Source organism: Pelecanus crispus, chromosome 3 (genome assembly GCF_030463565.1).
Source record: "Pelecanus crispus isolate bPelCri1 chromosome 3, bPelCri1.pri, whole genome shotgun sequence".
Taxonomy (NCBI): Eukaryota; Metazoa; Chordata; class Aves; order Pelecaniformes; family Pelecanidae; genus Pelecanus; species Pelecanus crispus.
Window position 1 is genome coordinate 127321502 of NC_134645.1, and position 24891 is coordinate 127346392.

Sequence of the window (24891 nt, forward strand, 5' to 3'; positions counted from 1 at the left end):
GCTTTTTGCATTTCCCTTAGCTCAGACAATGAAAACAGGTCAGAGATCAAATCTCTTAAATGGTTTTAAAAAGCTCAGTTTGTGTACTTTCTCATGAATGAAGGAGCAAATTAAATTTCACTTAGATTACTGTTGGATGATCACTTGTTCTTGCTTGTCAAAATTCATCTTGACTCTTGAAAGTTTTGTGGATATTTCATTGATGTGATATTGAGAAACTTGGCCTCTGTTAATCCAGGATGCAGAAGATAGGCAAAAACTGTATGGTAGGAGCCTTTATTTCATGAAAAATTGTATCTATTAAAAAAAGGGATGATATTGCAGTAGTAGACTAATTGGTCATGAAGTAGTAGTGCTAAGATACAGCAATAAAATGCCATGTCAGTGCTTGGCTATAAAAATTGGCATAATCTATAGATGCTGGGAGCTGATGCTACCTTGGGCTGTTGTCCTGGTGAGACTACTGTTGGAAAACTGCTCACGTGATATGAGATTTAAAGAACTCATTTTTTTTAGGGTCCATCTATACTGGTGTACCAGGCAGTGCCATGTCGTTTTCTCTGGTCCTGAGGCCAATTTACATATTTGTCAGTCTTTAGCTTGCCAAGAGGGGTGGCTGACACCAGGCACCTTTTAGGAATGGTGCCCTGTTCATGGTGAACTCCTGGACTAAGTCTGCTTGACACTGCTGTTGTAATCTTAGGGAGGATAAAAACCCTGGCACTGTTCAGTTTTTTAGTATAAAGGTAGAATTAGACCATTGTCCAAACTAAGTTTAAAATGACCTCTGCTTTTTCTCCTTGAAAATGCATCTGTAGATTTGGAATGGAAACCAAATCCTTTAGCAAAAACATACCAGTCTATCACAGAATCAAACTTGCAAGCGGTAAAGCTAAAATAAGCATATATGCATTTTTTCTTTGTAGCAACTGTATTTCATTTGAACAGCTCAAAGAGAGGAAGCAGAGCTTTGTTAAAAAGCTATTGCTTATCCTTGCTGTACCACAGGATAAGACAGACAGCAATGTTTGCACAGGAAGTGATTAAAAAAGAACAAAATTACAAGTAAAGTTCATTGTCTTTTACCCATAGCTCAGACATGAATATCTTGTGTTATTCACTACATAATGTTTTCCCTAGTGAATATCTCACATGACATATGTGCAATCCTTATATTAAGTACTTTCAGGGGTGCAGAAAAGGCTCGTTGTTGAAATCTTATTGGGGAAAGTGCCTTTTAATAAAAGTTTACATTTTAAAATGGGTCAAGTCAAGTTCATTCAGTCAGGACTTTCTCTGAGATTACTATTTTGTATCTTAAATTGCATGCAGGTACATAAACACACACATACAAACACACAGTCTGTATTTGAAAGAGTATTCATGCATGTCTTAGTCGGTCACTTCATACTGCCTTTGTAGTTAATGTGAAATTATGTGCATCTCAAGAAAATGATCAGATTTAACTCTCTTAAACAGCTGTCTTAGGAAAAGATGCATAATGTTTTAGAGATTCTCATTTCTCTTCATTGACTATAATGCAAGCCTTTGGATAGTAGTTCAGATTTAAGCATCCAAACTCTAGAAACTTGACTCAGGACCAGGCTTTTCACCCAAGATTTTCAAGGACTTGGCAAATGTGCTCGCCTGCTCTGCTATAATTCATGTGCCAGTTGAGATGGGCTTTGTCTTGTATCATGTTTGGGTCTGGGCATTGCTTCAGGAAATGGCAGGTCTTTTTGATATTCTCCTCAAGCCTCTCTAAGAGAAGAAGGGTAAATAGCCATACCCTGAGTCTGAAGCAGCAGTGGCAAGGAGAAAAGTTTCAGCTTTCCTCCGCAAAAGCTTGGATTTTCTTTGTGACTGTGACAAGATGCTGCTCTACCCTGAGCACTGAAAATGACAGATTTTAAACTCCTTGTAGCTCATCCAAACCTGATGAGAATTTCACAGGAAGCATTAGGCACTGACAGTGATCCGTAAACACTGCCCTCTGTATACCAAGCTCAAACGAGAAACAACTTCATTTCTCCAGAGGAAAAGAGATTATTCCCACTCTTCTAGGTAATTTGTGTATGAATGAAGTTCCCTATCAAAAAGAAAAAAATGACTATGGGCCCTTGATCATACGGTCTGTGGAGCGTAGAAATATTTATCCTGTTAATTATGAAAACAAGGTCTTGACCCTGCAGCCCGACATCACAGTGGAAATTTTGTGCATAGAAGACAGTCAGTAGGTCCTGCATTTTGGCCTGATATATTTCCCAGCTGAAGCCATGTCAATGGCTGTCTGTCATTCCCATCTCTTTTCTGGATTGTCTTGTTTCTGACACAACTTGCCAGGTGATGGGGAACAGCCAACTGCAACATATAATTTCAAAGGCCAGAAGTCTTTACATGTCCATCCAACTGCTGCATAGGGCAATCAAAAATGCACACATCTTGAGATGCCGGTCTTTAGTGTCTAGGAAATTCCCTTGTGTCTCCTTATTAGCTTCAGCCTAATCATGATGGCTGTAAATACAATTGAAGAAGTGAGGGTGTTTGATAAATATTGTTGCACACCTGGATCTGTTAACTGACTTTGGGTATTTGTCTTTTAAATAGCTGTTGGGTTTTTCATCCTACCTTTCCATCTGATGGAAAAATATGGTGTTGATGAGGTATCATAGTTTTCATGTAAATAAATGTGAAAAGTTATGGCAGACTCTCAAGCTTCCAGATAAATAAAAATAAGAGATAAAGGGGTAAATTGAGCAGTATCCTTATGTAAAGAATGAGAAAGAATCTGCCTTTAATAGTCTTCTTACAGAATACCCTCAGGCATCATTAGGAGTGGCATTCACCTGACCAGATATATGCTATAGATTTCTGTATCTGATCTAACCAGTAATGCTGCCCTTTTAAGTCAGAAGACAGAAATAGAAACTTTCAAGAGAAATTTTTTTCATCTTAAAGGAAGTTATCTAAAATAAGCTAAATAGGTTGGGTGAATGCAAGGACCTGGTACTCAATGCCCTTTTGGTCATGTTTGTTGGCTGACACAGGCTCAAATCAGCTTCAGGATGCCTCCTAGAAGAGAACTGATGTGGTCTGCTGAACAGGCTGATGTTATTTAAAGCTCTGAGTTCAGTTCATTGAAGTCTGAGCTATGAGTATCCCTCAGCCAATGATGTGGATTTATGGAGCATGACTTGGGTGCATGCCAATCTTTAAGCTACTTCTTGCCGTGTGCTCTTATTGTGGACATAGCTACTGAGACCATAAAAGTAGGATAAGGTGCAGCTTGCCTGCACGCTGTGACAGAAATATTTCTTAGATTTCCTGAACTCTTGAGCTGAAAAATTTTTTTTGAGAACATTGACATTTATCCCATTTCTGCGGTGTCATGGTAAAAGAGGGTTTTTTGTTAAACATTAACACTTTGAGTCAGCAGACACCTACCTCACCACGAGTTGAAAGCTCAACCAAGTAAATGCAGTTTGTCCATGCAGTCCTTTAACAGACTCCTTCACCTTGAAGAGGGAAGTAACAGTAAGTGTGTTTTCTGACTCTTTGGATAGCAACAGTAAGATTGTCTTGACTGGATCCATAGCACCCCCACCAGCCTCTTACCTGATTTCTCACAAATGTGGGGAAAATAAGGTCACTAATGCCCCACTAAAAAATTATTACAAGGAACACTAAGATGTCCATCAGAAGAGGGAGGAAACATAATGCACAAATAGCAAGCACAGCTTAATAGATAGATGGCTTAGTTTACCTCATTATTACAGGGTCTCATGCTGAAGTAGCTGTGTTTTATTTTTCCATTTGAAGTCACACAGACTTTCTTCTCTATGGAAGACCTTGTTTGATTACTATACAATGTTCTTCCTCTCTCCAGTACGCAAAGAACTGATAGAGGTTAAGACTAGAAGGAATTACTCAGTCTTTTTGTTCTTCCCTCTAAATAAAATAGGCCAGAGAATTACATCCAGTTAAGCTGTGTTTGGCTAAAGCTTACCTTGTTGAAGAGGAGCACGATGGGCTTAAAAACTTCACTCTTTCATGTTCTGCTTTTATTTCATGAGCGTTGCAAAGAAGGAATAAAATGCAGAAGCAGAAGCTTTTGGTTGAGGTGTATCCCAATGTCACAGGAAAGCTGTTTACAACAGATAACAGGGTTCATTCTCCCTTACACAAGGGCCAGTTTGTACTGCTCTTGTGATAAAAAAGGGACTACGGCAGGGAAGATGGATGCTTCATATATACCTTAAACCTCTACCTGTTATCCTGAGAAAGCAATAAGAAATAGCATGAATGAGATGAATGCTTTAAGTCTTGGATGTTACTTGCAAAAGATGTTAGTGATAAATCATGTATGTCTATTGTCTTTTCTTGTGTTAATGTAGGAGTTTCTCTTGCTCCCCATCAGTCCTCTGTCCTTAATCGTATCTGGGCACTTGAGGTGGCTCTTACAGAGGTGCTGTTCCTGCCGATGTGAAGTTGCTGTTCCTGCCGATGTGAAGTCCCTTACTTAAGTCTTGCTGTCTTGCTCTAAAGGCAAGCAGATATTAAGCTTCTGGAAAAACACAAGGAAATTATTTCAGACATGGTAATGTATCATGTCAGTTGTCTTTCCTTATTGAGGACTGTCTCTAGGTTTCAAAATATAATCTAGCTCTGTGAATATACTTGTATTTGTATTCACTCCACTCTTTGCATCTTGCCAGAAGAGTACTAGGAAAGGGCATTTGTCAGGGAAGTTGGGGAGAAGTCTTTTGTTCCTCACTGACCTTTCACAGACCTTAGGTGCCTCAGTTTACACATGGGTGGGCATCTGTTTCCCTGAGAGGAATAATGGCAAAAGAACCTGCTTTTGAGAAATGACTTTAGAGAGCTATAATATTAGGTGATGTAACTGCAACGATAAGCGTATTCACCGCTTTGCCAAGTTGATTTACAATCCCTGTCTTGTGGCCCAGGAACTTTTGTTCCTCATATGAATTTTTTTACCAATTTTCTGTGTTTCAGAGTTTTAAGGTGTCTATTTCTTTATCTGTAAATGTTGTGTGTGATTTCTATTTCCCTGCTTGTTGAAACCTAGATAAACCACTTTCAGCTTTATAAATCCTCTTCCTCCCCACCACCCCCCCGCCGGGCCTTTGCAGTTACAATTTGCTCAGTGCAGTGCTGTGCTATTCCTTCAAAGGTCCTATGTGCTCCATTTGCTGTAAGGAAAGGCCACGTCACCGGAGTGATGACTACAGTAAAATTAGCATGCTTTCTGTTTCAGCAAGAGGGCCTGTTCCATTTCTTCCACTTCATCGTGCCCTCCTATTGAGAAGGTTAAGTACTTCTCTCTCCACTAAATATTGCAGAGTACAGAAATCTTAAGTGAGCTACATAATGCTAAGTTTGCCCAATAATTGCAATGCATGCATGAAGAGTCAAAGAGGGTGGTTAGGGAATATTCCTCAAAGGAAAGATATGTTAACTTCAGTTTCCCTAGCTAATATAGCTCCCAGTGCTACTTTTGTAAAACAATCCATCCATAGCAGCCAGATCGGAGAGGGTGTCTGTAGACTGAGACCGTAGGAAACAGGCTCCAGGGAGCTGATCCCATAAGACCTCCTGCTCTGTGTGGCACTTTCATAATTTATATAAACATCAGCCTCTCAGAGACTGAGCTGCAATGTTCTTAGTGGCATGGTGCCATTTAGTGGCAATGCATGAAATAATTGGTCTGACCTACATGAGGATTTGTCAAGACAGAGAGATAGTAAATATCTGATTTCGATGACTCAATTAGTGCTGTCAACTCTGAGCCACACCACAAGTTAAATCCCAACATAAACTGTGCATTTTGTACATGTGTTAACACTGATCCACAAGTTCTAATCAGTACGACCTTGGCACAAGTTGCAAATGTAGGTAGCACGATCAGTACATAAAAAAATTCCTACAAGAAACTCCCATATTGTTTGTTTTTCCTATGTACAACTAACATCTCCTTCAGTTGTCTGAATATTAGTCAAGTAGGGACTTCTTTGTTTGTAGCTTGAATGCTGACCAAATGGAAGACATGATTTGTGACTCTCATAATTAATTTACGTGACTGTTTTTTAGTTACCAGGAAGTAGGTACTAAATCACTGAATACCCAGAAGTAGTCCAGTGCTATTGAACTGACAAGATGAATTTATCATTTCCTTGCAATGGGCCAAGCACAAATTCAATGAACAACTGCAACCCAACTTACTAAAACACAACACCCGTTCTGGGACAAGCAAACACTGGAGGTACTATAATGAATTGAGAGCATATAAATATGGGAATATAAGGAAAACCAATTTGAATAGAAAAATCCAATCTCTGAAGTGTTCATACCAACCTGTAAAAGATACAAGTTTTCATGCCATAGCTCATTAGATGTCACATTCTTCTTAGATACTTTCCAGGTACATCTAAAACATATGCTTACCAGCATTAAATAACTCATATAAGGCTGGATAAAAATCTTTTATACTGGTTTGTTCAACTGATCTGTCTAGCTAGATCTGCTATGAACGTTAGAATGAGGCTACTGGAATAATCTAAGCTCCAAAGATTTAAACTTGGTTTATGACATATTATGGTCAATATTGTGTCAAAATGGTCTGTATTGTTGTTGTGTTTCAAAAGCACCCACCCTTATGTTTATTGATTACATAAGGGATGGTCCAAGACCCATCCAGGAGGCAGGGCAAAAAACAAGACTAGAGACAGGTACACCGAGATAAGAGAGGCTGAGCCAAAATGGGGCTCTTGGGGAGGCTTCAAGGGAGGCTGATCGGGGCCATGAGTGCCCTCAGTGCCCTAAAACCTCCTCAATGCCTATTATTAAATACTAGGCTTCTATGGTCATTCATATTTCCGGTGATGTTTGCCTGTCCAGTAAACTTTCTACATTTTTGGATGGCCTTTCCCTTATCTCATGGTTTGTCTCCCTGCCTTCACATTCTACTACTTGCTTTCATTTCATTTTTCCCTCCAGGTTCTTTATACATTTCTTTTTTTCATTGTCTTCTCTCTCCTTTCCCATTTATAAGCTGATTTTCTCATGAACACTCAGCCACTACAATCTGTGGAAGAAACACGATGGCTGCTTCCAACACCCTATTTATTGTGACTGATATTTTTTACCTCTTCAATCACCCAACATTTGTCCTTTTAGGAACACAGGAAATTTTTAGGTCATTGAGGACTTTTCCTGGAATTGTAGGTAGCTTATCACATAATCCCTTCCATAAATGTTTTGCCCTCTACTTGCAAAATTTTTATGTCCTTCTTCATTCAGTTGGAAGGCTGCTGCTGACCTTTCCAGTTTTGATGCTTAGAAACTGATTTCTTCAGTAAATTTATTAATACAGTGTATATATCTTGTTCTTGTGATAAAAATATCTGGTAACACAAGCAGCTCTTACTTTTTTTTTAATCCCTCTGATGTTTGTAGAGAACAATCCTATTCCCTTTCAGCTTTTGCTTTTTCTAATCAAGTGGGCTCTTTGGTTTTCTCAGATATTGTAGACCATCTGTTTTCCTGAATATGTTAATATCTCTTCTTTTGGGGCTTAATTTCAGCTCACTTAGTGACAAATAACTAGAGTTGTAAACAGAATTTCAAATAAATTCTCACCAATATCATGTAAGATAACATTAGCTCTTCCATTTTCTGGAAATGCATGCCACATCCTAAGGTGACATTTCATTACAACTTCACTTTTATAGCTAACAGTCATCCTGCAATTAATATATCCAGGTTTTCCCTTGCAGAGTTGGTTCGTGTTGACTGCCTCCCACATTATCACAGAAAACTGAGTAAATCTTAAGCATTTGGTCTAAGCTAATCATTGTGACTCCCTTTATGACCTGAGGCTTTTCCAGGCCTATGCTTCATTCTACTAGTTTTGGACTATTTTCTCCTCCTCCCCATTGACGACAAAAAAGCTCCAGAATAAGCTGCTTAAAACTACACAAACAACTTATCATTGTCTAAAGAAGGTAACATTACCCACCTGCAGTATATCTGACCTATACCCGATGACTCAAAAAGAACAACTGAAAGTCTTCTGAAAAATGTTTACATTGGGAAAGGACTTTTTAAAGAAGACAGGCGAATGGTTATGCATGCTCTGAAATAAAAATTGGTGTTTTAAGGTCAGTGAATAAAATAAAAAACCTTGTGTTTCATTCAAAATTTGTCAAAAAAACAAATAAAAGCCTTAATTTGATTTTAGTTTGGCAGCTTGAGTTTTCCTCCTTTACTTCCATCACTTTATGCAGAAGTGAGAGAAGAGAAGAAAGCAGAAGAGTGTTAATGATGCAAAACAGAAAGAGAAAAATGTCATTTGATTTGAAATTATAATTTCCATCATTGTCAAAAAGACCAAAAAACTGATGATAAGCATTTTAAAGAGTCGTTTTCAGTTATACATGTGTTCAGCATTTGGTTGCCCATCAGTAACAGAATGAATAGTTAACATGGGCCATTTCCTTAATGTACATGAGAGTATTTCCATGCCTATCTGTTACCACAACTTTTCCTAAAAATTGCCTTTCTTCAAGACTTGTTATTGATGTGGGTGTCAGAATATCTTTGTGAGTCCCAGGGAACAGCCCCATGGCTGCTTTGCACAGACCCAAGACCAGACAACCGAGCCCAGTGACCAGCCCATGAACCTTCAGACATCACTGGTGGGTCAGGGCGGGAGGGAGTGCAATTTCCTCACTTGTATCTCCTGGTGCCCTGTGTCCCCTTGACTTGTGGTTAAACTGAGATATAATTATACTGGAGGTGTGGCTAGGAAATGTGATATTATAATTAACAGGTCTTAGTGTTTCATAGGCTCTTTCTCAGTGTTCTCTAATTAATCTCCCTTGCCCTGACTATGTCAGTTTATCTCTGCGTTGCAGTTGGTGAGACTGAAGCACGGAGGTTAAATGTCTTGCTTGCAGCCTGGAGCAGAGACAGTAGCTGTCAAGTAGCTTCTTAATGAGAAAGTCCGTCTCCTGTTTTGCTAAGTGTAGCTGTGGCCGTTACACTTGGAGGAATCCAATTTTTGGCAGCCTGGCCTACAAGAACCAGAAGCAGCCCAGGGGTGGGGAACATCCTCATCCTGTCCCTGCTCTGATGGCCCTTTGCTGCTTGGTCTGGCTCAAGCATCTTGCGACAGTTTTGTTTCTTGGGCATTAATTGGATATACTGACAATTTGTAATTGTCACAAACTTCTAATGGCATGTCAAGGTTTCCAACCCTTGCTTTCCATTTAGTATAAAGTCTTAGTTTTACCTGCTTAATCTGTTGTTATTGTAGGTGTGGCATGTTAAGGACATGAGTGAGGCAAGATTTATGGAAGAGTCATTCTCTGTTTCATGCCGATAGATGGAGAAAAACAGGGAAAATTTAGGCCCATGACTTTCAGCAAGACTTTGTGATTCTGAAAGTGAAAGACCTTCCATTTTGCTTAGCCCAGAGTCTGATTCTCAGACAGCCAAATTAAATAACATGACTACTGAAGTTGGTGTATTTTAAATATAAAAGATGTTCTTTCTTCACAAGCTGTAAGACTGTTAAAAGTTACTTTATAACATTTTGTTCAAAAGTCTGTGTTTAAAGTCCTTGTCATGTAAGTTAACTGCTTAAGAACTCTTACATCATTCTCCACAGATAAGACTTAGAGTTGTATCATAGTAGTTGCTCTTGTCATCTCTCAGCATATGTGTTTCTTGTGAGTATATCTGGAACCAGAATAGAAATTCTAGGAAATTCTCAGTGTTACTAGCTTCTTGCCTGAACTACACCTAAAAAGTAGCACAACTCTGTAGATGTAACTTCAGCACATATAAAAAGGCATATGTTAGTACCACAAAGGAAGTAGCTCTCAGGGCACCAGTATAAAAAATAAGTGTGTGAAAATACAGTCAGAGAATGGAGAAAAATGTTATTTGGCATGCTCGATCTCAGTGAATGTCATATTGCTTTTACCTCACCTGTATAGGGGAAACTCATATTCAGAAGCATCTCAGCCTTTCTAGGGACATGAACAACTAAGTGGAGTAACCCAAGCTCTCTTTGAAGTCTGTATTGAGAAACAGGATCACCCAGGTAGCATTTAATCTCACCTGCTATTTCTTCTATTCCACATCAATAGGGAAGCAGAATCTTTTGAGATCTCCTACAAAAGGAAGAAGGTTAGCGCCTGGATACCCTGCAGTAGCCCAGCAGGCTGCATGATGCTCCAGGGTGGCCCGTCATAATGCAGGTGATCTCTTCCAGCTCCTGCTGCTGCCATGCTCAAATACCATAGCTGGATATCCAGAGCACAAAAGCTGGCTCTTTGGAGAGGGAGCTCTCTCAGAAGTCTCTAATAATAAAATAATTCCTCTTCAAATATTCATTGGCCCAGAGGGAGAGGGAGGAAAGAGAAAGTGTGTGCGTGGAAGGAGTTTTAACACCCATCTCCTTGGTTGTAAGCAGAAATTAAATCTTGGAAACACCTGAGAGTTTTGCCAAAATTATGTATCCTCCTGTAAGACAACTGGGGTTTTATAGAGTATTTTTTGAGGAAAACATAGGTTTCTCAGGAAATTTTCACCCAGCTTTGGTTTGAATTACACTTTCTACAAATATCGCTGTAGTTGTAGAAGCCTTGAATAGTGGCACACAGTCATGATGTTGAAACTGAGCTTCAGGCAGGCAGAAAATCAAGGCTATCAGAATTAGTCATTGATATCCTGGAAACCATAAATTGCCTTAATTTGGTGGTATAAATTGCTTTAATATGATAGCAATTTGGCCAACAGAGACAGGATGAAACAATGGAGGGGAGAAAACCACTACCAATCTGTTTCTATATGTAGTGATTATTTATTCATCCGGTATTAGCTAAGAAATTCTGTCCAAGCAAGTGTTAAAATCTGGCCAGGGTAGGCCCAGGACTTTAATTTCTAGTCAAAGGAGGAGCCCTTTATGCAGGTAGCAAAATGAAAACCAGATGCAGCTGAATGTCTGGGTATGGTTCACCCTCTTGTGTTTTTAACTAGAATTGCAGACCTATGGAGAAAATGATTTTTACTGGTCTAAAACAGGAAGGGAAGGTGGTAAGTGGGATCAGTCCTGCTCAGGGCTGGTACTCCTGACTCAAGACCGATGGGAGACCAGCACCCATCTTGAGGAGCAACTGGAGGTCTGGTGGGACACCCTAGTGCATCCTGCATGGCACCAGGATGTATCACTTGGGAGAAGTGTCAGGAGGAAGGTTAGCAGGAAGGAGGAGCTTCTCTGTTCAGTGAGAAGATGCTGTTCCAGACATTTGCGCATTTTTAACACCTATCAGAGTTTATAAACTGCAAGCAAAGAGCTTCTATTTCCTCTGTATCTACCTTTTTATTAAAGTTAGAAATATAAAGATCAGATAAAAGCTATAACATGTTAAAAAAAAAAAAAGTTGTAAGATGATTCTGAAATACTGTTTTGTCAATGTAATAATATTGTCAGCATCTAAAGAGGCATGCTTGTGATCATGCCCCTCACTAAATGGGTCAGAAAGTTTCTCCAAGTAAGCAGCGCCACTGACAGGTAACAAATCCACGTCCTCAGTTCTGGGTCAATACAGATACAGAGTCATGCCCTGCATTGGAAAAGGCCTGGACAGATATGAAATGACAAACTTTACTCAAAGAAATGCATAATTAGAAGCAAAGCACCAACTAACGTGGCACTGCGAGCATGTGCAGCAGATCCAGCTAAATTACCCGCTAGGTGGGAGCTGGTGGCCTGCCTGCAAATAGAGGTGGGAGAAGGCACATCTAAAGCCTTCAGCTGGACTTGGTCCTCTTGAAGACATCCTAAAGGTGTGCACTGTTAGGAATCAGCACTAAAGTGGTTCTTGGGAAGTTCTGGAGAAAATGAGATATTTTGATGTGGATTTTTGGGGACTTGGATCTACTGCTTTCTTGGGTTTTCCTTTTGTAGCAGCAGTTTTTTCTATTTGCTGCAATATGAATTCCAAACGAGTGTGGGACTGATTTACTCATAGAGAGGATGGGAAGGGATATATATCTTTCTTTCTTTGTATGAATGCTTTTAAAGAGCTTCATATTTCTTGACTGTTGGTGCCATATGAAAAAAAATGTCATCGATCACCTGCATACACAGATGTATCAGAAGCTTTGTGTTTAGGCCACAGAGTAAAAGTTGGCAGATTCAACATGTGCCTCTTATTTTGGCTGTACAAAAAAATGCATCACTTCTTGCTCTGTCTTTCTTTTCCTGTCTTATCCCCACTCACATGAAGTATTAAAGAGCCTTGAAATATCCATAAGGAATTTTCCAAATGAAAACATTGAAGTATAAATAACTTCAAGGAAAAGCTCTGTTTGTGAACCGGTGGTAAATTGTGTATTTATTTAGCAGGAATACATTCCATTGACAATCAAAGAAAAGGTAACAGAATAAAATTAAGTGGCAATTAACATGTTTTGCAAAATTCCCATTAAAAAGAAATAAATCAGTGGAAGATCCACTGCAAGGAAAACCACGAAGTAACACATTAGTAGCTTAAGCATGATTTCTACAAAGTCTAAAATAACATCAGAAGTTATTTTGAGGTACTAGACTTATTTAGAACTGAAGTAATGGTGAGATTTCAGAAAAAAATGTTACCTATAAGTCAATCTGAGTTGATGCACGGAGTGTGAATACACTTCACAGTGAGTTCTACTCTTTCCTAATAAGTAAGTCTCACAGCAGCTATAATGACATCCATCAGGACATTATATGATTTGAGTGCTGCAGCTACAGGTAGCAGGACACTTCTCCTTCACCAATGAATGGTTAGAGCGAAACAAGATTTTCAGATTTCTGCAGTTTCCAAAGAAGCCTTGATACTTGCAAGGACTGGGTAAAATACAAGAGATAGAAACAAAACCGTGAAATATTAATTGGAAACCAAGTCCCAGTCTGATACTTCTGCATTTTCTGAAAATTTGGAATTTTCGTGTCTATATAGTCTTTGTACTTTTGCTCTGCTGTTAAAATTGCTTGAATATTGTAGAAAAGGGAATGCAAGCAGAAAGGTGATATCTTAGAGTTCCCATCTATTTGTACACTTTGACTTGCTCTACATGGAAGGCTGCAGAACCTAGGGGCCTGTGCAGATCTTCATGTACATGCAGATGTGTGGAGCATGACAATCTGTTTGTGCCCTTAGCTATAGATGTACATCAAGACATTTTGTCTTGAGCTTTCCAGAAGAGGGCAGCAGAAGATTGACGGTGCGATAATGCACCTATTGTTCAACAGCAACACAATTGACCCATTGTCACAGGACAGTTGAGGTTGGAAGGGGCCTCTTGGAGGTCATCTGGTCCAACCCTCTTGCTCAAGACTGTGCCTGTTCTGGTGGAATATTTAACCACTGTTACTTCTGGGGGGGAATGAAAGGGGCAGTTCTAGGATCTTTCATCCAGATTAGCAAGAAGTAACCATGCCAAAATAAAATGCTACAAAGGAACAACATTATTATCTGAGGTAACGCAATGTTTGTTGTAAGGAGGAGAATATATGCACATACTGCAAAGCCCTCTGTCACAGTGGCTGGGACAGTCTGTACATTTTGGTCTGCTTTTGTAAGGTGTAGATATTTGCATCGCATTATTTCCTCTAAAATTTGAAAGAAATACAACACAAAAGAAGGCCAAAGAGCAACTCTGAACAATTAACAGGAGTTTATGTTATTTATCACAATGAAGGGCATCCAAAAGTTTTTGGACAAAATTATTTTCATAGACAGTCATGTTTTAGTTTCAGATATTCATAGAATACAATAACTTTGATTTTAAATAGAAGGGACAATAAGGTTTAGAGAAAGAAAATTAGTTGATTATTTGCATTTGTATAGCATTATCGGTTAAAAAAAATCTTATGTGCTTCCTAGTTCTGCTTTTCTCATGGCTTTCAGGTGATTGTGGCTTATAAGGAAATAACCTCAGCAGATGCCTTCTGACATGTAGCTGTTTCAGATGTGCTCTTTACCTCTGTCAATATTAATTTACTATTGGCTTTCACTTTGCATCTGACTTTCTTGTTTGTGGTCAAAGTTATAGGATGACTTGTGCATGATGCCTGATGCTGCAGAGGCAGATCTTTCTTTGTTCGTATGCTAAAATTTCCTAATATATCTGTTTCAATGTGAGATAAAATAAATATTGCTATTTAACCTGGTGGTAAACCCACAATTCACATCAGTGTTTTCAAAATTATAAATGGTTAAAATAAACTGTAATAATTTTATCCTACACATGACCAATGGACCGCAGGAGTTTTTGAAAACTTATCCATAATTATCGCATCTCAAATGAGTAAAAAGGCAGTACATATGGAGGACAGTATTGGCAAACATAAAAGTACTTGAACTGGTTCCTAGGACAGTAGGCAACTGCACATCCAATCTGGTAACTGTTGCACTACATTAGCTGTAGAATAAAAATTAAACACATTATTTCAGAGTCAGGTTTTATTGAACTCTCATCAAAAAGCTCACAAAATAACAGAACCAGAAGATATTGTGTCATTTTGTCTATTTAGCTTTTAAGTTTACAGTTTAGCTGTCAGAAAGAATAAATTGAAAAATGAGTTAACCATGTCATCCAGTTTCCAAATGTTTTTGAACACAGTTTCTGGCAGGACACTAAAGTTTAAATTCAAATATTTTCATCATAGATATTTTGCTTTGACATTTCTTAACCAGGTATTTCAATCCCTATATAGAAAATATTTATTTCTACCTTAAAGGTATAGAATTATTTTTCCTACAGAATAATATTTCTCTTCTGGACAGCTCTTCCAAAATACTGGTTCTATTGCCTCAGAATTAGATGAAAAAGAGTTTTATTTTATCATTCATCTTTGGATTAGAGCATGAATGATAGATAATGGTTTGATGATAGTGATAATTTTTTATTCTGGTGATAAAAATCTCCCAGGTCCCTTAAGTGTACTCCTCTAATTCTAACATATCTTTGCAGTTTGTTTCATTTCTCCATACCTGAGTATAGCTCTTAATATTGACATTTTCCACGGTTGCTCCAAATCCATACTTGAAATTGGAGGACTGACTGTACCAGACTTGAATTGCTTCAGCCCATGTTCTTGGGAAGGATGACAGTAATACATTCTCACAGCAGGTGACACCTGAAGTAGAAGTAAGTCTATTTTATTACTTAGGGGAGAAGTAAGCTGTAGGGTAGGAGGTAGGACAGAGGGGATGTAGCTACATCCTAAGAAAATCTCTATGATGTCAACCTATTTGCCCTGCGATTTTAAGGAAAGGACAGTACACCTGATCCTATGAAAGCTGCAGGAAGTGCTACTCTGATTTTGGTGAGCTTTCAGTCACAGATACTTATTTGACTACAAAATGTTACACAAAAATGTCTGTACTTAGTCATACCAACAGTCATTTGTTGCACTGCCTAGTCTCCAGCAGGAACCAAAAGCGGACACTTCAAGAAAAGTACAAGTACATAACATCCCTCTCTCTCAAGTTCCAACAATTTGTCTTTCAGGGTATTTATCTGACAAAGATGATGTTTTTGTGCTTAATAATCCTAAAAAAGATATTCTATAACAGATTAAAAGATATCCTTATTTCTAGTTCATATGCACAGGGGTCATCTGCAAATTGTCATTAACCCATCAGCTTAGGCTCCATATTTGTCATGTACCATTAATGACTCTGATCTTCTGGACTGATTTTCATCCCATGCTTATTTGTCTATTTCTGAACATTTTTGGTACCTTTCTCACTCCACACCTGAAAGACACAAAGGAAGAAGTATTCAGGTCACAGACAGGTTAGTGCAGACCAAGAGAAGGAAAAAAAACCTGCGAATGTCTTGGGGGTTGTGCACTGAATGCTCCTGTGGTTCTCAGCGGAAAGCAGAGGAGTTGTGCCAGTTTACACTACGGCGGCGTGGGCACCACGTTTCTTCAGCTCTTAAAGGTTGCGGAGCAGGTTGTTTTGCACAGTAGCACACAGTCCGGATCTCCAGACGGTCCTGAATAATAGGAGTTTTTTAACATACTGTTGCTTTCTTTTGGCTTTGTGTCTGAGTTAACTTTGCATGAAACCTGAAGAAACAAAAGGATAAAATTCTGATTTCTTAATCTCAATCCCAGAGCACCTTTCCCGCCCTCTCTCTTTACTGAGAGTGGGTTGTTTAGAAGGCTACAGCCTTCTGCTAATGAAATGGAAAGCAGGCTAGTTGCAGAGTTTACCAGCTTCAGCATGTTCCTGGCTGTGGGAATTACAGATCTCATTGTGTTGCTCAAGGACCTGTTTTTCATTTTGAAACTTAAAATGAGGAAAGGAGGAAATGTCCATTCAGCAGGTCTGTGGAGAAGGACCTGGGACTCCTGGTGGACAACAAGTTAAGCATGAGCCAGCAAGGCGTCCTTGCAGCCAAGAAGGCCAATGGTATCCTGGGGGGCATTAGGAAGGGTGTGGCCAGCAGGTCAAGGGAGGTTATCCCCCTCTACTCTGTCCTGGTGAGGCCACATCTGGAGTACCGTGTCCAGTTCTGGGCTCCCCAGTTCAAAAAAGACAAGGAACTACTTGAGAGAGTCCAGCAGAGGGCTATGAAGAAAATTAGGGGTCTGGAGCACCTCTCTTATGAGAAAAGGCAGAGAGCTGGGTCTGTTTAGCCTGGAGAAGAGGAGACTGAGAGGTGATCTTATCAATGCTTACAAATATCTTTAAGGGTGGGTGTCAGGAAGATAGAGCAGACTCTTTTCAGTGGGGTGTAATGACAGGGGCAATGGGCACAAATGAAACACAGGAAGTTCCATCTGAATATGAAGAAAAACTTTGCTTTAAGGGTGGCAGAGCACTGGAACAGGCTGTCCAGAGAGGTTGTAGAGTCTCCTTCTCTGGAGATATTCAAAACCCTCCTGGACGCAATCCTGTACAACCTGCTCTAGGTGAACCTGCAGGGGAGTTGGACTAGATGATCTCCACAGGTCCGTTCCAACCCCAACCATTCTGTGATTCTGTGAAGTGCCTACGTAGTAGATATCTACATCTTACAAGATTAATCCTCTCTAAGGAGAGGTGAAGATTAGGTTTTGGATACTTAGATAAACTATTATAGAATAGCTTCTGTTCATATATTTTTTTTGGAAATAGTATTTTTAAGTTATTCTTGTGAAGAGAAGAATATTTTGATAGGCAGAAGAAATATTTTAATACAAAAGTCTGTGAAAAATGAGTTATCTTTATTGTCTTATGTTAACATGTTCATAATTTTAATGCTGAATTGTAAAGCTCTAGAGATCACTAGAACAGATTATGCTATGTTAGATATCTATACAAACTACTCTATAGTTCTTTTGAATAGAGGAATGCTCCTAGCTGTCCATCAGATTGGTGTAGCAAAGCAGCCAGGAAAATGATTGCAGTTAGTAGATCCATTTCTAGAGAGAAAAAAACAAAACCCAAAATCCATTAATCTCTGTTTGCGTAAAGTTTTTGGTGTAGTGTGGTAGGTAAGCAAGACACAAAACTGTTGCAAAGTCAAGCCTGCCACACAGAAGATTATTTTAGTTGATACCTAATACAGTTGAATGTGCTGAAACTGTGCAAATGAGTGTATGATGGTGCATGGGCACCACTATCTCGTACAGAGAGAAGACTTTGCTTTGCACTGAAACAGGAACCATAAGTAGCATAAAGTTGTGTGTTTCTTGTAACAGATGGATCAACCCCCTTTTAACTTCGTTATTCAAGATATCTTGAATTTGCAGCATTTCCTTCATCTTTGCTTCCTTGTATAAAAAAAAGCCCATTAATTTGTTCAGTAGGGTCACACCAGTGTCCTGCTCAAGTAAGCATCATCCGACATTAGAAAAGCGTTTCCCATGATTGATGGCCCTCTGCAAAGTGGATTCATTTATGTTCACATTTGAAGAACATTTTTTAAAGATAAATCTATGGAAAGTTTTTTTTAAAAAATCAGCTTGAGAGATTTGACTGTGAAAGTTCTTCTTCCAGCCCTTATATAAACCTGAATTACTAGAATTTAATTTGAGCTCAAGCAATAAAGCCAAAATTCCAGTTTCTTCAATTCTTCAATTCCACTGAAGTTAATGACAGCTTAACTAGTGCCTTTGATTAAAATTCATGCTGTTCTGTGTGGTTCAGGCTTTGCATAGATCTTTTTCTTAGCTGTACAAAACACCTTGCAGACCTGATCCTTTTAGCTAACTTTGTTTTGCAAAAAGGAATATTGTTAATTTCTTCCACACAACCCAACTCACCTTCCACTCCAGATTATTATTAGGGAAATAACCAACAGGGTACTAATTCAAACAATTACTGTCAGATGAGGGTAGACGCCACACAAAAAAAGCTAGCCCAGGCAAAGGCAAGGCACATAAACACAGAAGCTACGAGTCTCTTTGAAGGCTATTGGACTGGACGCTGGACTACCAGGTGCAGATGCTGGGTGTAGATGACTTGCAAATTGAAAATTTTGACAATAGCACCATTATAATACTGCACCATTGTTTTTGAACTAGGGAACGCCGTGTGTTCAGCCAGCATGGAGAGCAGGTAGAGCAAATCCACCCTCCTTAGAGAAATACACCGTTTGATGTCTGCCCTCAATCTTTGGAGAGCAAAGCTACTCACCATGCCTGCTCTTCACCATCTTTCAGTCCAAGCAGATGTACTGATTGGATCGCTGCCCACTGTGGCACAGCTGCAGTCTTTAAGGGTTGAAATTTGCTTTCGCTTTACAAAGGAGACATTTCAGGCACCATTGCCTACAGGTGATTTTTCAGGTCCGCTGTCAGAAGTAGACCTGCAGACTGGCAGTGTGACTGCTCCTCATTTGCTGGGCTGTGTTGACTTGACTGCTGAGTTTAAGCCTCTGCTGAACACAGCTTAATCAGATCTGCAGTGGTGAAGGATGAGGAGCAACTGAGAAAGACCCAAACCATCGCCTACTAGCTAGATTTGGAAAGAGACTGCTGCTCAATCTGGATATTTTTTTTGGTCTTGTCCTTCTAATGGCTGCTACTGAGCTTTGTATGCTTTTATACATACTATGATGTGACTGATTTGTAACTTTAAAACTACTGTGAATAAATATTGTTCAGGTGATTTGCTCTCTGGCCAGTAGCAAGGAAATTCTCAACAAGTGAGGCTGTAGACTAAGCACACACATAACTGTGTCTGACTGTGGTTACCTGAGGCAGTGTTATTTCAATAAATACTCACTTCTGCCACAGACAAATAATCTCATAAATAGTTTTAATATTTAAATATATTTGTATATAGCCTACAAAATAGGAAGGAAGTGTTTCTAAATTTCCTGATCTCTTGCTTTGAAATGAAAAGGGAGATTTTTAATCTTTTGGGACTTGTAAACAGGAGTTCGTTACTCTTACATTCTTTCTTAGAGAAATCAGCACCTTAGAAACCGAGCACAAGAGAGTAGAATATAGAGTGGTGGTTTTTTCTTTTTTTTTTTTTTCCCCCAAGGATAGAGGTCATCTTGGCAATTAATAAAATAAGAGATAAAATTATCAGCATAATCATGTTAGACACTCCCACTACCTGCAAGGACTAGCCAGGTTAAATCCTTTAATTTCCCATACAATTTTGATTTGTTTGACAAAACATCTGTTCTGAAGTACTAGTCTGATTCTTAGTTAGAAATAGTCTTTTTTAAAAGAATGATGAGTTCACAACTGAATTCAGAAGCTTATAACAACCCTAACATACTCTTACTTGAAAAAAAAATATTGGTAATAAACCCAAAAGTGTTTGGTTTTTCGTTTTTTTTTTTTTTCTTTTTTCATGGTCAAATATGAGTCTATCTTATTTGGCTAATCTATCACTTCTTATAATAACCAGATTAGGAAATTCCCACTGAGGGTATGTTAATTTGCTAGTTTTCTTGAATAAAGATTTGACTACCAGATCTGAAGTGGGATTCACTTCCCTTACATTGGCTGTCGAGAACTTAAGCATCTACTCCAGACTCATTGTCTAAACTCTTAGTAGTCAGTGGACAAGGCAGGTGTAACCAATAGGTCACTCCTTCCATTGGAAGTCAGGGATCTCAGGTACACGGGTTGAATTAAGAGCATATGAAGTAGGAGCTGATCACGCTAACAAGCAGTCCTGCCCTGTCCGTTCTACCTGCTTCCCCTTTGTGGGAGGGGATGAGATATTTCTAGATGTTTTGAGTGCAGGGATATTATTTTTTCTAAACTCCTGCTTCTGCAAAGCCCCAGACCTCTCAAACAAATGGAGACAGCACTGACTGTAACGCACAAATTGTAGTCATTGCTGCTAACCTACAGCTAGTACCCATCCTTCGGACCGCAGCTAAGTTATGAAAGTATTCATCCTGAAGCAAAAAATATGGGTCTAGAACCTCCAGAATGGATTTTCTGCATTAAAGGAATTCAAGTTTTTGCAGTGCCCAGGTGATAGAGTGATTGCCCTAGTGACTGCAGTAAGTGTCCTTCCATGACTCTGAAACTTGAAACCACTGCCTATGTGACTATTCATAACCAAGGAAAAAAAACCCAAAACATAAATGGACCAACAGTCACTGTGCCTAAGCACAGTATAATGCAACAATTAAAAAAATGGTCAACCAGAAACTTTAAGAGGCCTATTCCTTCCCTTCTGCCCCCAGAGCAGGATCTGTTATAAATAGGCTGTGCCTGACATGTTTTTCTACATGGTTCTTAGAAGTTTCCAGTGAGGAGAATTCACAGTTTCCTTGGATAACAAACTTAATTCCTTTCTAGTCTTACCATTCAAAAACTACTCTTAAAGTCTAACGTATGAAATTGCAGAAGGAAGTTTTTTTGGTGGTGGAAGTAATTTGCATGAAGTGCAAAATGGATTAGCAAATGATTCAATCATACACTTTTCATATCAAAGCTCAGTATGTGCATGTGTTCATGCTCTTTTCAATCTTCTCTGTTGAAATGTGGCAAAACTGAGCAATGTAAAAATGCAGCATTGTCCTTTTTTAACTCTGTACAGATTGGCATTTCAGCTACAGTTTAGATCTAGTAATTCATTAGAAACATGTTCTAAATCTATACTATAGGACATCAAGGATCTGGCTCCAGAAAAATCATCTGGGGTAAAATTAATTCCTACTCCTGGACAACTCAATAGTGAAAGCACTTGCATTTCAGCTAGTCTTTTTCATCCCCCTTTCTTGAAAATAGCTAAAACACACTTTTAAAGTCATCTTTAGGAGCAACATATCTAATGCATTTAAAATGTTAGATTAAAATAAGAGAAACTATCAGATACAGATCAGTGAGACAGATAAGCTACATCCCTTCAATCACATTTCTCCCATAAAACAAATAAACCAATGCCTGTTGTAAGTGAATGTTAACAACAATCTGGAAGGATGCAAAGAAAGTGAACACAGAAGACTTCTGTATGGAAACCTCATGTGGAACAACACTTTTTTTCAGATATGTCTTCCTCTGTGAGAGTCTGATATAACCAAACAAAACATAGCTATGCCCACCTGATGTTTTAGAACAAATCTGTTGTTTGAAATAAATCTGGCCAACAGGAAACAAAGCAAGCAAACGAAATTTCATAGAATCCAAATTGACTTTTGATATAGGTGATTTATTGAGTGATTTTTTTTTTAAAAAAAAGGGAATGGAAAATACACTCTGTTCCTTCTAACTAACAGTGAAAGACATAAAGCAATACAGACTCCAAACTATCACAGATATCTCAAATGTAATGATGATCTGGAGATATTTGTTTCTTACTCATGGATAAAAACGGTTTTAAGGGCTCAGCTTCAGTTCACATGGTTAATGATTTCAGCCATAACTACCTCTGTGTAAAACAGGCTATACAAACTGAAGTTTTTCATTAATGCCTTTTTGTTTGCTACATCTATTTGCTGGGAAAAGGTGTTTCTCTAGTCTAACAAAGGTGACAATAATGTGAGGACTTTTGCTGTGAATTCTTTAAAAAAATGTCAGGCCTAAATTCATTCCATATGTAAGCATTTTAGCCTTCTCATGCACTTGACATAAGAGTATACCAGAGGTATTGTAGATGGCACAGGAAGAAGGTTGGTCTTCTTGTAATAGTGTCCGGTTGATAAAAAATATCTTGAACTTGCTGAGACTGAAAAGCATGTTAAAATGTGGAAGAAAACAGGAAAATCTGATTCGCAAGTCAATGAGTCCTGCATGGACCATTCTATTGGACTGGTTACAGTAAGCAAATAAGAAACATTTGGAGCAGTGAAAATAAGTATTAAGATAATCTCCATTTAAAATCACAGTATCCCAGCATGAAGAGTCATTTGGAAATGATATTGCTGATTAACTGCAGTTTGAAGGAGAGGAATCCAACATAGCTTTTTGGAAAAGCTAACTTTGTAGAATCGGGTGAATCTCCAGGTGAAAGGCAGATGAGATCAGTAGCACTCAAGGCATCCCTGTTTTCTAAGTGTGCACTCCTGTACTTTTTATTTCATGGCTTGCAATATTGCCTTTATGATTCCACGTACTCATGATAGTCTTTTAATAACATGGTGTCGTGGTTTAGCCCCAGCCAGCAACTCAGCACCATGCAGCCGCTCGCTCACTCCCCCTACCCCGATGGGATGGGGGAGAGAATCAGAGGAGTGAGAGTGAGAAACACTCCTGGGTTGAGATAAGAACAGTTTAATAATTGAAATGAAGTAAAATAGTAATGATAATAATAATAATATAATAATGATAATAATAATAATGATACACGAAGCAAGTGATGCACAATGCAATTGCTCACCACCCGCCAACCGATACCCAGACAGTTCCCGAGCAGCGATCGCTGCTCCCTGGCCACCCCCCCCCAGTTTCTATACTGAGCATGACACCATATGGTATGGAATAGCCCTTTGGTCAGTTTGGATCAACTATTCTGGCTGTGCCCCCTCCCAGCTTCTTGTGCACCTGGCAGAGCATGGGAAGCTGAAAAGTCCTTGACTGGCATAAGCAGTACTTAGCAACAACTAAAACATCAGTGTGTTATCAACATTCTTGTCATCCTAAATCCAAAACTCGGCACTATGCTTGCTATTAGGAAGAAAATTAACTCTATTCCAGCCGAAACCAGGACACTAGGGTAGAATTCAATTTATATTCAAACTGTATATATCTATAGTATGGCTGTCTTCATCTAAATTTAGTTTCCTTTATAGGAAAAAAAAAACCAACCCAAAACCAGTCACTTCTGAGATGTGATGTGCATTGCCCTGAATGTCTGACCCGAAAACAGACTACACAAATCTGGGATTAAAAACATGTATTTTTCTGAACTAACAATAAAAGTAATTTGGAGCAATTAGTCTGCATTATAGATATTTGAGTCCAGGAGAACTGAATCTCACTTCCTGCTCTTCAGCAATGGAGTGTAACAAACTGGAAGTATCTGTTAGCTATGCAGAAGTTTAGCTTGGACCAGATATCCCAAAATGAATCTGTAGAGAGAAAAAACTTATGCAAAACTGAACCTGCAGCATCCAGAAATTGTTTTAGAAGTGTAGTAAATAAATACTTCCAGCCTTCTGTTTTCCTTGTGTGACTGATGTCTCATAAATTATGTCTGTCCTAATAAATTCATCTTGCTCAGAATGTGTTCAGAGATGTGGGCCTAAAGGCTTTGTTTCACCTACTGTTCCAAATTCAAGTGCATTTACTGACCATGTCTGGTTTAAGTTGCCATCTTTGTCCTGTGCTCTGACATTCTGCTGTATTTTATTGGTATCAAAACTGGAACAAAGACTACCTTTCTACTCAGTTTGCCTGGTACATGTTGCGACATGTTAGAACCTTAATACAAAATATAGTAAGCAGGAATTAGAAGGAGGGGAAAGAAATGGGATGTAAAAAGAGAACCATGCAAAAGTAAGATACAGGTACACTCAAAGCAAGGTCAGCTACAAAAAGGGGCCATTGAAAGTCACCACAACTGTCGAATTCATACCCACCTGCAGTTATGCTTTGTGAACAAAGCCTGACAGTGAGCTGCTCAGGTGGTTAGAGCTAAACTCTGCTCTGTTGTACCCATTTACCACACAATCAGTAGCTAAACAAGCAATTTAGCAATCAGCTCCTAGAACACCACACATGCTTTTCTCTTCACGTCCACTGCTGGCAACAAGAAGTAAAAAGTAAAAAGTTCCTGGATTTTGTAGGTGCAGAACGAAATATGTACTGACTCTCTTTTCCTGTCGTCAGCTCTTAACAGCTTGGCTAGTGTCTTGTTTACATTCAGGATTTTGGGGATGGGAATCCTGTCCCCCACTGCAGCAGTACAGCTGCAGAGCACCGGCAGAGATTAGTTTTGTGGTAACAGCTGTGGATGTGGATTTGCAGAGGCTGCAGCTGTGTGCAGAGAGGAAGTGGGTAGGGTAAGAAACATAGGGCTAATGGCTCATAAAACCCAAAGCATAAGGGCAGAAGTCTATCATCAGCGCTATGTGAACAGTGCAGCAATAGCCTAGGGCCATTCTTTGCAGGTTGAAGCTCTTCCAGGTTTGATTTCTTATCCATCCAGTTCAAACTGAGCAGTCAAATGTGCTTGCCAGACAAATAGCAAAACTATGGCCTAGAGGGTGAGACTACACCAGCTGGGAGTCAACCCAGAGCTGAAGAAAAATCTCTGATGTTGTAAGCAGCAGATCTTTCACATCCTGCCTCTGACACCAAAGATGAAGAAGAGATATCAAGAGTATGCCACCTTTTAATGTCAGCTTGCGTTGTGAAGTCAGCTAGGCTGACATTCACTGATCCTCTGGAGAACAGAG

At 39.1% G+C, this 24891-nt stretch overlaps 1 pseudogene; it reads right to left on the minus strand.

Moving 5' to 3' along the window:
* Window positions 1-12798: 12798 nt before the first annotated feature.
* On the minus strand, window positions 12799-16345 carry LOC104029259 (cysteine-rich venom protein-like; annotated as a pseudogene).
* Between the last annotated feature and the right edge of the window lie 8546 nt (window positions 16346-24891).